The sequence below is a fragment of the Equus asinus genome, chromosome 9, assembly GCF_041296235.1.
Source record: "Equus asinus isolate D_3611 breed Donkey chromosome 9, EquAss-T2T_v2, whole genome shotgun sequence".
In the NCBI taxonomy this organism is placed as follows: Eukaryota; Metazoa; Chordata; class Mammalia; order Perissodactyla; family Equidae; genus Equus; species Equus asinus.
This window is the reverse complement of record NC_091798.1, coordinates 34,542,888-34,555,649: the sequence shown is the minus strand read 5'-3', so window position 1 is coordinate 34,555,649 and position 12,762 is coordinate 34,542,888.

The window sequence follows — 12,762 nt, the reverse complement described above, 5'->3', positions numbered from 1 at the left end:
AGGTCATGGCTCAGAAGTTTGCCTGCACTCTGTGCTTGCAACAGCCCTTTGAAGCAGGTGCTCTTACCTCCCTTGTTCAGCTTTGAAAACAGTTTTGGAGAGATTTAGTGGCTTCTCGGAGGTCACTCGGTCTATAGTGGTGGGACCAGGATTTGAACACGGGTCTAACTCCGGAGCTCATGCTCGTAACCTGTGTGCTTTTCTGCTACTAATAAAATGGAATATTGGAAGTCTGTCAAATGTCACTGGTCTTTTTTATTAGTGTCTGTCAAACTCTGCCATTCTGACTCCATCTCTGTCATCTGCCTTGTATTAGAACCAGGCTCCCCTGGGGAGCAGCACTGTGTTTTTAGGTAGGATATTGGAAACTACAGAGAACGGTGTTTATATATGCTAATCTGTGGGGAGGCATTCTAAAGTAAAAATTTTCTGTGACCTCCATAATGTACGGCCAGCCAATTTGATACATTTCACAATAATTTGGCTATATCATAACCTATGTTTATTTTATTTTCAATTTTATCTTAAATATTTTCCCTGTGGCAAACTGAGTTATGATAATCTAGCTGTATTTCTACCTGGCTTCTTTGTGTTTTTCAATATTTCTAGTGCCTTTTTCCTTTTAACCTTGGCATTAAAAAATGTACATAAATAAGTTTATGTGCTTTAATTTAGTAATGTTTTCATATAGGATACTGAATTTTCTAGGCAGAAAGTGCTGAGAATAGCACTGTTCATTTATAGTTACATTTATGCCATAGATTCTTTAAAAGAATATGTCCTCTGAATAAAACTGACGTTCATGTCATGGTTCTGTTGTTTATAGAGTTACTTGATTTTACACATGTTCAGATTTCTTATTTTAACACTGTCATTCTAAATCCTTGTGGATTTCTAATTTTAGCTATTTTGGCAACTATGAAATGTTTATTGACTACTAATGGTATGATAATAAATGTCATCTGCAAAAAGAAAGAAGGAAAAGAAGATGTAAACAGCCTTGGGAGAAAGGGGGCTCTTTATTCTTTGACAGCCCTTGAGAAAACCAGGCATGTTCTAATAGATTCAACAGAAAAAGTTTTTATTCTTGACAAATTTAGTAGCCATTGGGAATATTTCCAGTATGATAACTGTATCAGGGAAATTGCTGAGACAAAAGACAATGATTATAACATTCTGCTGGTAACAACGTTTTTAGAAAGGTGTTTCCTCCTAAAAATTGGAATATGTCATTAAAAAATACTTCACTGTCATCAAAAGCTAAAAAAGCATGTGTGCTGTTTTTAAAGCATTATCAACATGTTTTGCTTTGAAATATTAAAGATGGGGAAGAATTTTATACATAGAACTTAATTTCTCAGCATTATAATTTATTTTTTGAAAATTTTCTACCGATAACTTTAAAGCACTTCTCTCCCTGTGATTTATTTAAATCCTAATAAATTATACATTTCTGCACTTTAGCCATTCATGTGAAAATTATTTGGCGTTATCTCAATAGAATGGTACTGTGTGGTCTCTTGAGGCCCCAAGAATGTCAAAGAAGTTTCCTCCACTCTTAGTTTTACATTTTCAAGTGACTATTATTGGTAAATCAGATAAAGCTGAAGAAAAGTCTTTAAAGATTGAAGTAAATGAAGTAAAATCTGCTTAGAAGCGAGGACTTATTTATGCAAGGACTCTATTTTTATGGCAAGCTTCTGTGCTGAGTGCCTAATATTTTTTGAAAGCTATTGGTGAGTTGTAGGTGCCTATCAATTTCTTGGAAATGCAATATTTAGAGAAAAAAAACCAGAACCTAACAGTATGTTCAGATGTGTTCAGGAAACTTTGAACATTGTCTGTAAAAACAGTACACAGGATATTGTGCCCCTCCCGTTTTTACAACCCAGGAAGATTGCCCTTTTATCCATTTGGAGCTTTCGATGACTATCACTGGCACTCGTTTTGTGCTTCATACACTAGCAGGGGAGAACTGGTACAGTAGATGGTCTCACTTGTCTTTGTGGCCTACAGGAGTCAGAAGCCAAAGAAAATTTGCACACTTAAAGTAGGAGAAAAGTAGGAGTTTTGATTCTGTTTAACATTTTAATAGGGTCATCCTAGACCATTCTTGCCCAGAAACATGGTGGATTTTTTGTGCATGTGCTGTAAATAAGAAATTAAGAAAACATGGTAGATCATACAGGGGAAGTTATTCTGCACACAGAAGCCCTTTAATAACGGTTGAGTAAATGACTTGAAGAACCAGGAGAGGTAATAAGTAACAGTCAATCTCTGCATTTTATTGGGTGAATTTTCATTTCATTTCACCACAGTCAATTTAAATGGTGCTAAGAAATGATTGTAAGCTTGAAAAAGGAATTTGAAGACTATTATTACTTCTCAATATATTCCTTGTGAATTATTTGTTTTAAGTCTTGCTTGCTTTAAGCATGATACCATTTTTGTGTAGTGCTTTTAATGTCAGTATGCCTAGTCTGAAAGAGGGATGGCAAGCAGAACTCTGAGGACCCACAGGTCGGAGGCAGGCACCTCACCTCCCACTACTGGGGTGTTCCTCAGCCACACAGTGGTCAAGAGAGCCCCAGCCTTAGAGTCAAAATAATATTAGTTACTGTTTCAGTGCTTATTAAGTGACTCATTGTGCTGCACGTTTTCAAACATGCTTATTTCAACAACTCTATGAGGTATACTATGATTTCCACCACCACCCCCCCCCTTTTTTTTTCATTGAGGAAGATTGGCAACAGATGTTTGCTCGGGGCCACTCTTCCTCTTTTTGCTTGAGGAAGATTGTTGCCAAGCTAACATCTGTTGCCAATCTTCCTCTATTTTTGTATGTGGGACACCACCACAGCATGGCTTGATGAGCAGTGTGTAGGTCTGTGCCCAGGATCTGGGTCTGCAAACCCTGGGCCAATAAAGTAGAGCATGAGAACTTAACCCCTACGCCACCAGGAAGGCCCTGATTTTTCCCTGTTTGTATGAGGGAAAACAGGCACATACAGGTTGTGTCACCCATAGTCTCAGCAAAGCCAAGATTTGAAGCCTTGTTATATCTGACTTCCAAGTAAGGCTTTTAACCATTGATTGATACTGTGTTCACATCCCAATTCTTGCTACCTACGTGAGTTGGGATTAATTGCTTAGTCTTTTGAATACTCAGTTTACTCACATAAAATGGGCATTATAATGTTACTACCCATTTAAGGTTCCCAGGATTGCAGTAAGCATTAAATGAGATAATATCTCTGAAAGTACTTTGTGAAATGTGAAGCACTATTAGTAGCTCCTCTAACCTCCATTGAATTGAGTTTTTTTTCTGAATGGAGTTTATTTCAACTACAATTGAATTTCCTACGTTGGATGTTAAATCTTGTGGAGTTGCCTAAATACATGTATTTAGCCATGTTGGAGAAAAGAGAAGGGAGTACTTCATACTTGAGTTTGCACTTTCATATTCCTTTAATGTGCCACATTAATCAAATAAAGCCAAACAGACTCTAGTTCATGACATTTTCTAATCCTTAGCACTTGTAAATGCACAGTGCATGTAGCCAAGAGATGAGTCAAACACAGTATGTTCTGACAGTCTTACAAAGCACTTACTGCAGACGGTTGAAGGGGCTTCCTTTCCTGGGTAGAATCCCCTTACCAGTCTTCCACAGCAGAACCTAAGTATTTTTTATATATTTATGTAATATACCATAGAAAAGCATAAGTGTTTCCCCTGAGTCTCAGGCCCTTTGACCTGGGAATTTATTTAACAGTCATACTTCAGAATCACCCTCACTGGCTGTTCTGCTATTTGCCGTAGGATCTACTCCAGCCTGCTAAGCCCTTACTTAGGTAAAATGAGATTTTTCCATGCTTAAACAATTCTATACAGTGTATATACCTGCATATAAAAAGGTAGTCAATGAATTATGCTTTAGAATGTGATCAAAGGAAAACAATTAAAATTAAAAAATTGATGAAACTTTTGCATATAGCATATTTGGGGACGCTAGAACTAGCTATATGAATAAATGTATCGTTAGTACAAAGCATGTGAAAAAATGGCACAAATTGCTCATGATCTTTGTGTTTCTGGATAGAAGAAAAATATTTAAAAGCAAATTGTCATTTTCTCCACCTCTTTACAAAGTTATCATTCAGATGATACACACTGTGAAAAGAATCATGTGATTAAAACTACAGTAGTCTCCCCTTATTTGTGGTTTTGCTTTCTGCAGTTTCAGTTACCTGTGGTCAACCGCGGTCCAAAAATATTAAATGGAAAATTCCAGAAATAATTCATAAGTCTTACTTCGTGCATCGCTCTGAGTAGCGTAATGAATTTTGTGCTATCCCACCCAGACGTGAATCCTCTCTTTGTCCAGCATATCCATGCTGTATCTGCTACCTGCCCATCAGTCACTCGTAGGTGTCTTGGTTATCAGATGGACTCTGTGGTATGGCAGTGCTTGTGTTCCTCACCCTTATTTTACTTAATAATGGCCCCAAAGCATGAGAGTAGTGATGCTGGCAATTCAGATATGCCAAAGAGAAGCCCTAAAGTGCTTCCTTTAAGTGAAAAGGTGAAAGTTCCCTACTTAAGGAAAGAAAAAAAATCATATGTTGAGGTTGCTAAAATCTATGGTAACTTTTATTACAGTATATTGTTATAATTATTCTATTTTATTATTATTATTGTTAATCTCTCACTGTGCCTAATTTGTAAATTAAACTTTATCATAGGTATGTCTGTATAGGAAAAAACATAGTCTATATAGAGCTTGGTACTATTCGTGGCTTCAGCGTCCACCAGGGCTCTTAGAAGGCCATCCCCATGGATAAAGGGGGGCTACTGTATTAAACATTTCTTTTTTTAGTGAGTTCTATTGTAACCACGTAAGCAAATGTATTGATTTATTGAACATCCTGGAAGATGAAAATATTTTAAACACTCAAATTGAAAATATACACACATTTTGTCTGGAAAGGATGGACTCTTTCCTGTGCCTGCTTGCCCCTCCTCACTTCTAACTCACCGCACTATTAAAGTGGAGGGAGAGCTTTTCTTCTTTGAGACTGTTTTTATGTCTCTATTCTACACTTCCTCAGGATATCATCTCTCAATTCAGAAAACGGCAAGACTTTTTTTTCTTCTTCTTTTTTTAAGCCATTCCCTGTAGCAAAGGATTCCCCTTTAGGAAGAAAGGAGGTTATGGCACTGTGACTCCCTCAGGGCTTGCCAGGGCCACTATGCTTAATTCACCGGGAGTCCCTCTTTCTTTTCTACCTTGTTCCTTCTTATTGTTGGAGTGATTAACTTAATGTGACTACCCAGAAGCCAGAGGCACTTCAAATTTAAAATCAAAACGGGACAGCAGGTGTGACATTTTTGATAATGGCTTTATCTGGATGAGATCTGGAACATTGGGTGAAGGGGCCTTTTCCACTGGTAATGAAAATTACCTGTGGATTCCATTCTAACACTATGCTATAATCCAAAAGGGTGAGCACTCAAAAAAAAGAAAGAAAGAAAGAAAGAAAGAAAGGGGCTGGCCTGGTGGCGCAGCGGTTAAATTCGCACATTCCCCTTCTCCATGGCCCGGGGTTCACCGGTTCAGATCCCGGGTGTGGACATGGCACCGCTGGCTAAAGCCATGCTGTGGTAGGCATCCCACGTATAAAGTAGAGGAAGATGGGCATGGATGTTAGCTCAGGGCTAATCTTCCTCAGCAAAAAGAGGAGGCTTGGCACTAGTTAGCTCAGGGCTAATCTTCCTCAAAAAAAAAAAAAAAAGCACCTATCTTATAACCAACACAGCTCCTTTTTCAGGCAACAAACCTAGGGATTATGTAATCATTCAAACCTTTATGATGTTATAGTGCTTTCCACCCTAGGATCACAGATTACATGAGTTTGGGGCTTTCACGCAGGAAAAGCTCATTTGATATTGTTACTCTATGCATTAGTGGTAATACTGAAAAACAACTTAGAGAATTTTCGAAGAACTTATCATCTACTGCCTTGCGTCAGGAACAAAAGAGTGTCACCTGCCCATTTGTTTGAAGAATATATTAAATTACGTGATAAATGCAGAGGAAACAACCTTGCCTTTTCCTCCCATATAAGTTGATTTTGCATAACCTTATTAGCTCAATTTTTATAAGAATTATCTCCTTCTTCCTAGCAATAAGAGGCTGGCAACACTGGGAAGAAGGGAAATTCTGGAATAGCTGTTTAATTTTCTTCTTTCCTCCCACTAGCTGGTTTAATTGTTATTGTGATAGACTCTGCAGATGTTTTGGTAATGGGTACAATTCCAGATGTCGCTTCTTAAAGGTGATAGCATCTGTCCTAAAATAAAAATACCTGGGTGGAGGTTTGTGTGGATCAGTTAAACAAAAGAGTGGGCTTGAAATTGTCATTTTGATTATCTTCGTAGGCAAATTAGAAAAATTTGCTGCAATGTGGCACAAAAACACCTAAGTATTACCAGTTTGGGTAATCAGCAAAATATTTCTCTCTTCACTCCCCCGAGCTTTTTTCATTTTTGTGGTTTATAAAGAGTTTGTGTTTCTACTTTAGGTTAATTGCATTCGACTCTGTGAGAGTTTGTGTGTTTTTACCGATCACATAGCAAATAAGCACGTCTTTCAGGTTGGAAATGTGTGGAGAGGGAAATAGAAACGTGACCAGTGCAGGTAGAAAGACCTAATATAATGCTGCCATTCTCTGAGTGGCTTTTTGAATTCAGTTGGTCTGTGTACAGAAAGCAGTGCCAGTTACCTGGCCTGACAGGTTATGTTGTTTAATAAAACACGGAAGTGACACAGAAAGCTTTGGCTGCATGTTGGGTTTGATTTTGTTAGTACAGCTAACGGCACGTATGCTTTTCTCAGTCCCTGCATATTTTCCCCACATTTGGACAAATGGGCTAATATGCTACTTTTAGAGAGCTTGGTTTTAGGTAATAGGCTCTCCTCTCTTTGTGGTATTTCTATTTTAATTTCAGAACCTAATGAGTGGTCCAGGGATCATTGATGCTCAAGGAGTCTGCGCAGGGGTGGTGGAAAGCAGGGGAGGATGGATACTAAAGGAATCTGCCATTCTTGTGTTGGTTCATGTCTATTTCCTCTGCAATCTCCTGTGGGTCCTTGGCTGAAACCATCCCAGCTGAGTAGGCACAGAGAGGAAAACGTACAGAGGCATTAAAGAGAGGTTGAGTGGGGAGTGAGGGTGGACCCATGCCAAGGAGAAGCTCTTGCTTGAAAGGTGAGACAGTCATTCTGGCCCATAAGAGAGTACGCTGTTGGTCTGCTGTAGACTAGGGTAGGGTGTGCCTTGCCCCACTGGTGGGTAATGCATAAAAATCCAAGCAATATACTCTCATGAGTGTATTGTACTAGCGACTGAAATAGCCCCCTCCCCTGATTTTTTCTGGTAAGTAAAGCCATATTTCAACCACATTTACTATGGGCCCATCAGTGGCGCTCACTCACTAGACTCCTGCAGAGATTAGACAGGATGCCGGTTTATGCTCTAGCAATGCGACTCCCATCAGTGGCGCTCACTCACTAGACTCCTGCAGAGATTAGACAGGATGCCGGTTTATGCTCTAGCAATGTGACTCCCTCCTCGCTCCATGCAACAAGCCATTAGAGAATGAGAGTGAGGGAGAGTGACTTCATTACAGGGGATAACCTCAAATCCACCCTAATTTATGACAGCGGATCTTTCATAAATGTTGACACTCTTTAAATCATAGCAAACAATGTGAGACACGCAAAATGAGCCGTGACACAGGATGTTGAGAATCCCTGCCTTTGAACAGTAGCTCCCAAATCTGACTGCACACCAGACGGTTCCCAGGGAACTTTACAAAATACGGGTTACTAAGCCCCAGCTATGAAGACTCTAATTCGGTTGTCCTAGAAAGGGGCTTGAGTACACACACACATTCAATATAAAAATACATAGACATACCTACACATATACATATATATATTTTAAGCTTCCTCAAGTGATCCTGGCGTGCAGCATGAGATGTGCTTCCTAGGATCACTCCATATATTGATGACACATGATTCAGCAGGTGGAACATAGATGACCCTCTCAAAGAGGGGTCATTTCCCCTGACTCTTTGGATACAAGGTCTGAGGGCTACAAGTGCCTTTGAAAGGATCTAATCCTCAGTATCCAGCATGTGGAACGAAAGGAGCACTGGGAAAAGGACAAAGTTGGCAAACCAGGTCTCCTATGGCCCCCATTTTGATCACCACATTGGTACCAAACATCCCAAGAACCGTCCTTGGAACGTGAAGGGAATTGTGTTCTACTCAAAGGATCATGAGAAACATCACCTTGACTGAGAATAGGAGTTAGGAGGCAAGCAGGAGCCTGTCACTGTCATTCCGTCACGAAAGCTGTGGCTCTGCAGGCTCTGAATTCTACGTAAGATACCCGGTACCGTCATACTCATAATTGATCACAATGAAGCTGTCTTGAAAACAATAATACTAATAACCCACAAAAACTGGGCACATATTTTGGGTAGTCCTAAGCGCTCATTTTATAACCTCTTGAGGTGGATCCTCTTGTGATCCCATTTTGCAACGAGGAAATTGAGATACGGAGAGATTAACTTGCCCAAGTTACAAAGTTAGTAAGTGGAAGAGCCAGAATTTAAATCCAGGTGGTCCGGCTCTTGGAAATGGGCCCACCTTAACCACTGCTCCATTCTGCACATCACAGAACTGCGGGGTCTGTTTTAACATAACCTGTGCAATTCAAAAAAGGAATGGTAGATTTTATTCTGACCAAATTTGTATGAAGACAAAAGTAAAGGTTTGAATCATTTCGGATGTGTACATGATGATTTCAAAGTTTACAACCTTACCACTCCTTTAACATCATGACAGAAATTGCTTTTAGAATATGCTTACGAAAATTGGGCAGCTTTATAAACGCTGTTTTAAAGAGCAGCAGTTCATTCTTTTCATTCTCTAGCATTAGTTTTAGCCCCTATACATTCAACTCCCATTATTACTGCTTAATATGATACTGAAATATTGGAAAATGTGAGAACTTGCTCTGACGATTTTACTGTGCCTTGCTGTCTAGATAAATATTGTCTTGGGGCAATGATGCATCCACTATTATTGTTTCCTGTCATTTCTATACCTATACATATTTTTTCTATTTGTGCCTCTTTTATACTCATTCTATTCAAGATTGGCTTTACGAAGATACATCTGTTTAGCTTTGGCGATTAGCAGAAACATTAGCAGACCTACTGTTTCAGAGCGTAAATAATTAATGGACGTTCCTCATTAATTTCTTCTGAAACTGACTCTTGTTAGACTACAGTTAGATATATTTCTTGAATTAAGAGCAGATATAAGGAGCAGGGACTCTATTTCGAAAACGGGCTATTTACTTTTGAAGGAAAATTATGACATCTGAGTCCATCAATGGCAATAAAAGGAAGCCTCTTTTAATGAGATGTAACACATCTTTTGTTTGCTAAAGGCCTTCCATCACAAGGTGTCTGTTCTGTGATCTCTTTAATTTTCCACACAAACTTGCCTTTTTTTTTTCAGTTTAATGCAAGTAGTAACTATTTATTGTCTTGACATGTTTACAAAATACTGCAACAAACCTGCCTTTTGACCAAACAAATCCAAGCACGAGGATCCCTTCTGTCTCTGCACTTGACCCCCTTCCTTCTGCTTTGTGAAGCAGCCCATTTCCTTACCTGTTGGAGAATTCCTCCAAGTTGGTGTCCATGCAGTGGAACCCTTGCCTCTGTTTACTTTTTAGTTCTCTTCCTTGCCACTTCTGAATATACAGCCCCTGTAAATAATCTGTTCGAATTAATGGGCAGACAATAGCAATATAGGTTCTGAGGCAAAGAGCCCAGTGAAATCCTTCCCTAAGAGCTTTAGCCTAATTAATAGATTTCCTTCTATGAAAGAAATCAAGTGCACATCAGTATTTGCCTGGTTCTGACACCCCGAGTAGGCAAAGCTTACCCCTCAAATGCCAGCAAAATGCTCTCTTGGACTCCCCAAGGATCTCAAGAAATCATTCAGTCCAGCTATAGCAGGCTACCCTTCACCCAATCAAAGGCAAATTGTGGTTGATTTAAAAATAAAACAACAAAACTAGTAGAGTAAGTTTATAAAACAGAAGTAAGTGTCTTAACGGTAGTGACAAAATATCGTACTCCTATATACGGCTGTGCTAACATTCTGAGTCATGGCAGCCATGACAGGAAAGAGGAGCTGGACTCCTTAGATGTTTTCTTAGCCATGCTGGCTCCTGAAGATTTATCCCAGGGAAATAATGGCAGGTATTAATGAGAAATGCTGGTGTCAACCTGAAAGACCAGCATTAGTAGATGGATTAAATAAATTATAGTTCGGCAATACTACAGCTAAATAGACCTCACCCCATTGTAAATAATATTGTCAAATAGTTAACTTTTTGAGCGCGTTAGGCATAGCGCCCAGTCTTAAATAATAGTTGTAAAGGATATCCTTTAAAAAGTCTCATTTAGTTTTACAATAATCCTTAAGGTGCATGTTATCATACCCGTTTTACAGATAAGAAACTAAAGCACAGAGAGATTAAGTACCTTGCCCAGGGTCACACAGTGAAGAAATGGCAGAATTGGTCTATGAATCCAGGTAAGATGAAATCGAAAAATTGTCTAAATGGATTATTAAAGGAGAAAAAGACATTATGAAACTGATTATCCAGTATGCTCCCATTTTAATTTAAAAAAGACAGTTTTTCTTTTCCTTTTTTTTTTTACTGTTGATTATGTATGACTTTTGCATTTTTATAATTGAAAAAATTACTTTTATAGACGAGATAAAATACATTGAGTTATATTTGACATCAAACGTGTTGGCTCTTTATAGTACTACACTACAATGTCTATTTAGTGTCTACTTAATGATGTTAAGATGACATTCCTTTCCTTGAGCTTGCTGTTTAAATTCAGAAAAGAACAGGCAACCTGTAAAAAATCTCTGGAAAAAAGTAGAAAGCACCAGTTTGCTGTTAAATCTGTTTCCACTATAATTTAGAATTGGTGCATGAAGAAAAAGCTAGGCAGCGACTCTGACATGTCTAACCAACTGCAGTGCATCCCTTAGGCTGTGGCTGAGAGCTCTCGTGGCAAGAGTTAGGTAAAGGTACACAAGAGGAAAAGTGCACACCAGTGCACTCTCAACTCAATCTCGATATTGGTTTCTTGAATAAATGGCGCCATAAAGTTGTATTGAAGTGAATATACATTATTAGTATCGCTTACCATGTTTATGATCCACTCCACATCAAAGTGACATAAAAAGCAGAGTTAGTACCAATTAATATCCAGTTGCTCATCAAACTTTAATCTGTATTTGCCTTCCCCTGATTGATACATCTTTTATAAGTGAAAGGCTCCATCTCTTTATAACATATGCTATCATTCAAGGCCACTTGTTTTAATCACTCTGCAAACCAGCATGAAATTGTCTAATAATTCACGTAGGTTTTGTCTCGAGTGCCTGAAGTTACAGCAGTCTCGTAGAAGGAGCAGCGGTCCTCCTCCCAGAGTTTGGACTTATTAAAACCGCAGATCAGATCTCTGGCTAGGAAACAATCTTGTCCAACTGATGGATGAATAAAACACTGATTTTTTTCAGAGGCATGAAGTTTATTTCTTTTTTTTTCACTCAATGGTTTGGATTTTGCTGGCCCCTGCTGCAGAATACAATTAATAGCTGTGAGGCTGTTGGAGCCAGTTTTGGGGGAAGGTTGCCGTTGAGAGGTGTCAGCTGTCAGCTGGATCCTGCAACAGCAGTTTTCAACCTGCTCGTGCACAGCCAGTGCTAATTTGGATTGGGCATGTGGTGAAAACAGCAAACAAAACCTGAAATCTTTTGTGCTGCCTTTTATTATGCCTTCGACAGATAGGGAATATGGAACCACGCAAGAGGCTTCGTTTTGTCTGGCAGTTGCAACAGCCTGAGTTCTCAGGGCACCAGAGGGAATTCCTGGCATGCAGGGGGTGATCTACAAGAAGGACCCGGGCCCTTCCTCCTCCTGGAGCCCAGGCAGGGCTCTCAGCGGGCAGGGCCACGGCCACGTTTTAAAGGCTCCTGATCTATTAAAAAATAAAAGAAATGCTAACATAAAAATATGAAATCAGCATATTTAAAATCCTTGCATCAAATAACGTAAATGCCTCTAGTATTTAAAGAAGAGGAAGAAGAGAAGGAAGGAAGGAAGGAGAAAAGAGGGTAAAAAAGTTACCATGACTTTAAGTATAATCTCATTTGGAGAAAAATCTCAAAGGTCTAAAGGCCCTGCCCTAAAGACCCACTTGGCCAACTCCTGTGGTGGGTCCCAAGCCTTAGGGTTGGGGGACAGACACTGGGCAAACGCCTGCGTTCAGTGGGGTGGAAGTGGATGTGGAGTAGTGTCTGGTCCTTTGAACCATTTCAAAATGTAGATCAAGCCATCTTAGAGTGTGTTTTCTCACTATTACTCCAGTGAAGAAGGGTTGGGTGGAGGAATGACAATCCCAGCGCCACTTTTGTCCTTCCATCCTACCATTGGGGTCTGGGGGAGAGTATCTTGAGGAGGGAACAGGCAAACTGAGAGTGTCCAGATCAAGCTGAAGGCATCGTTCCCTCCCCCAACTATGGGAAAATATGGTATGGTGGCGAGAACATGAATCTTGGAGCCAGACAAGCCTGCTTTCAAATACTG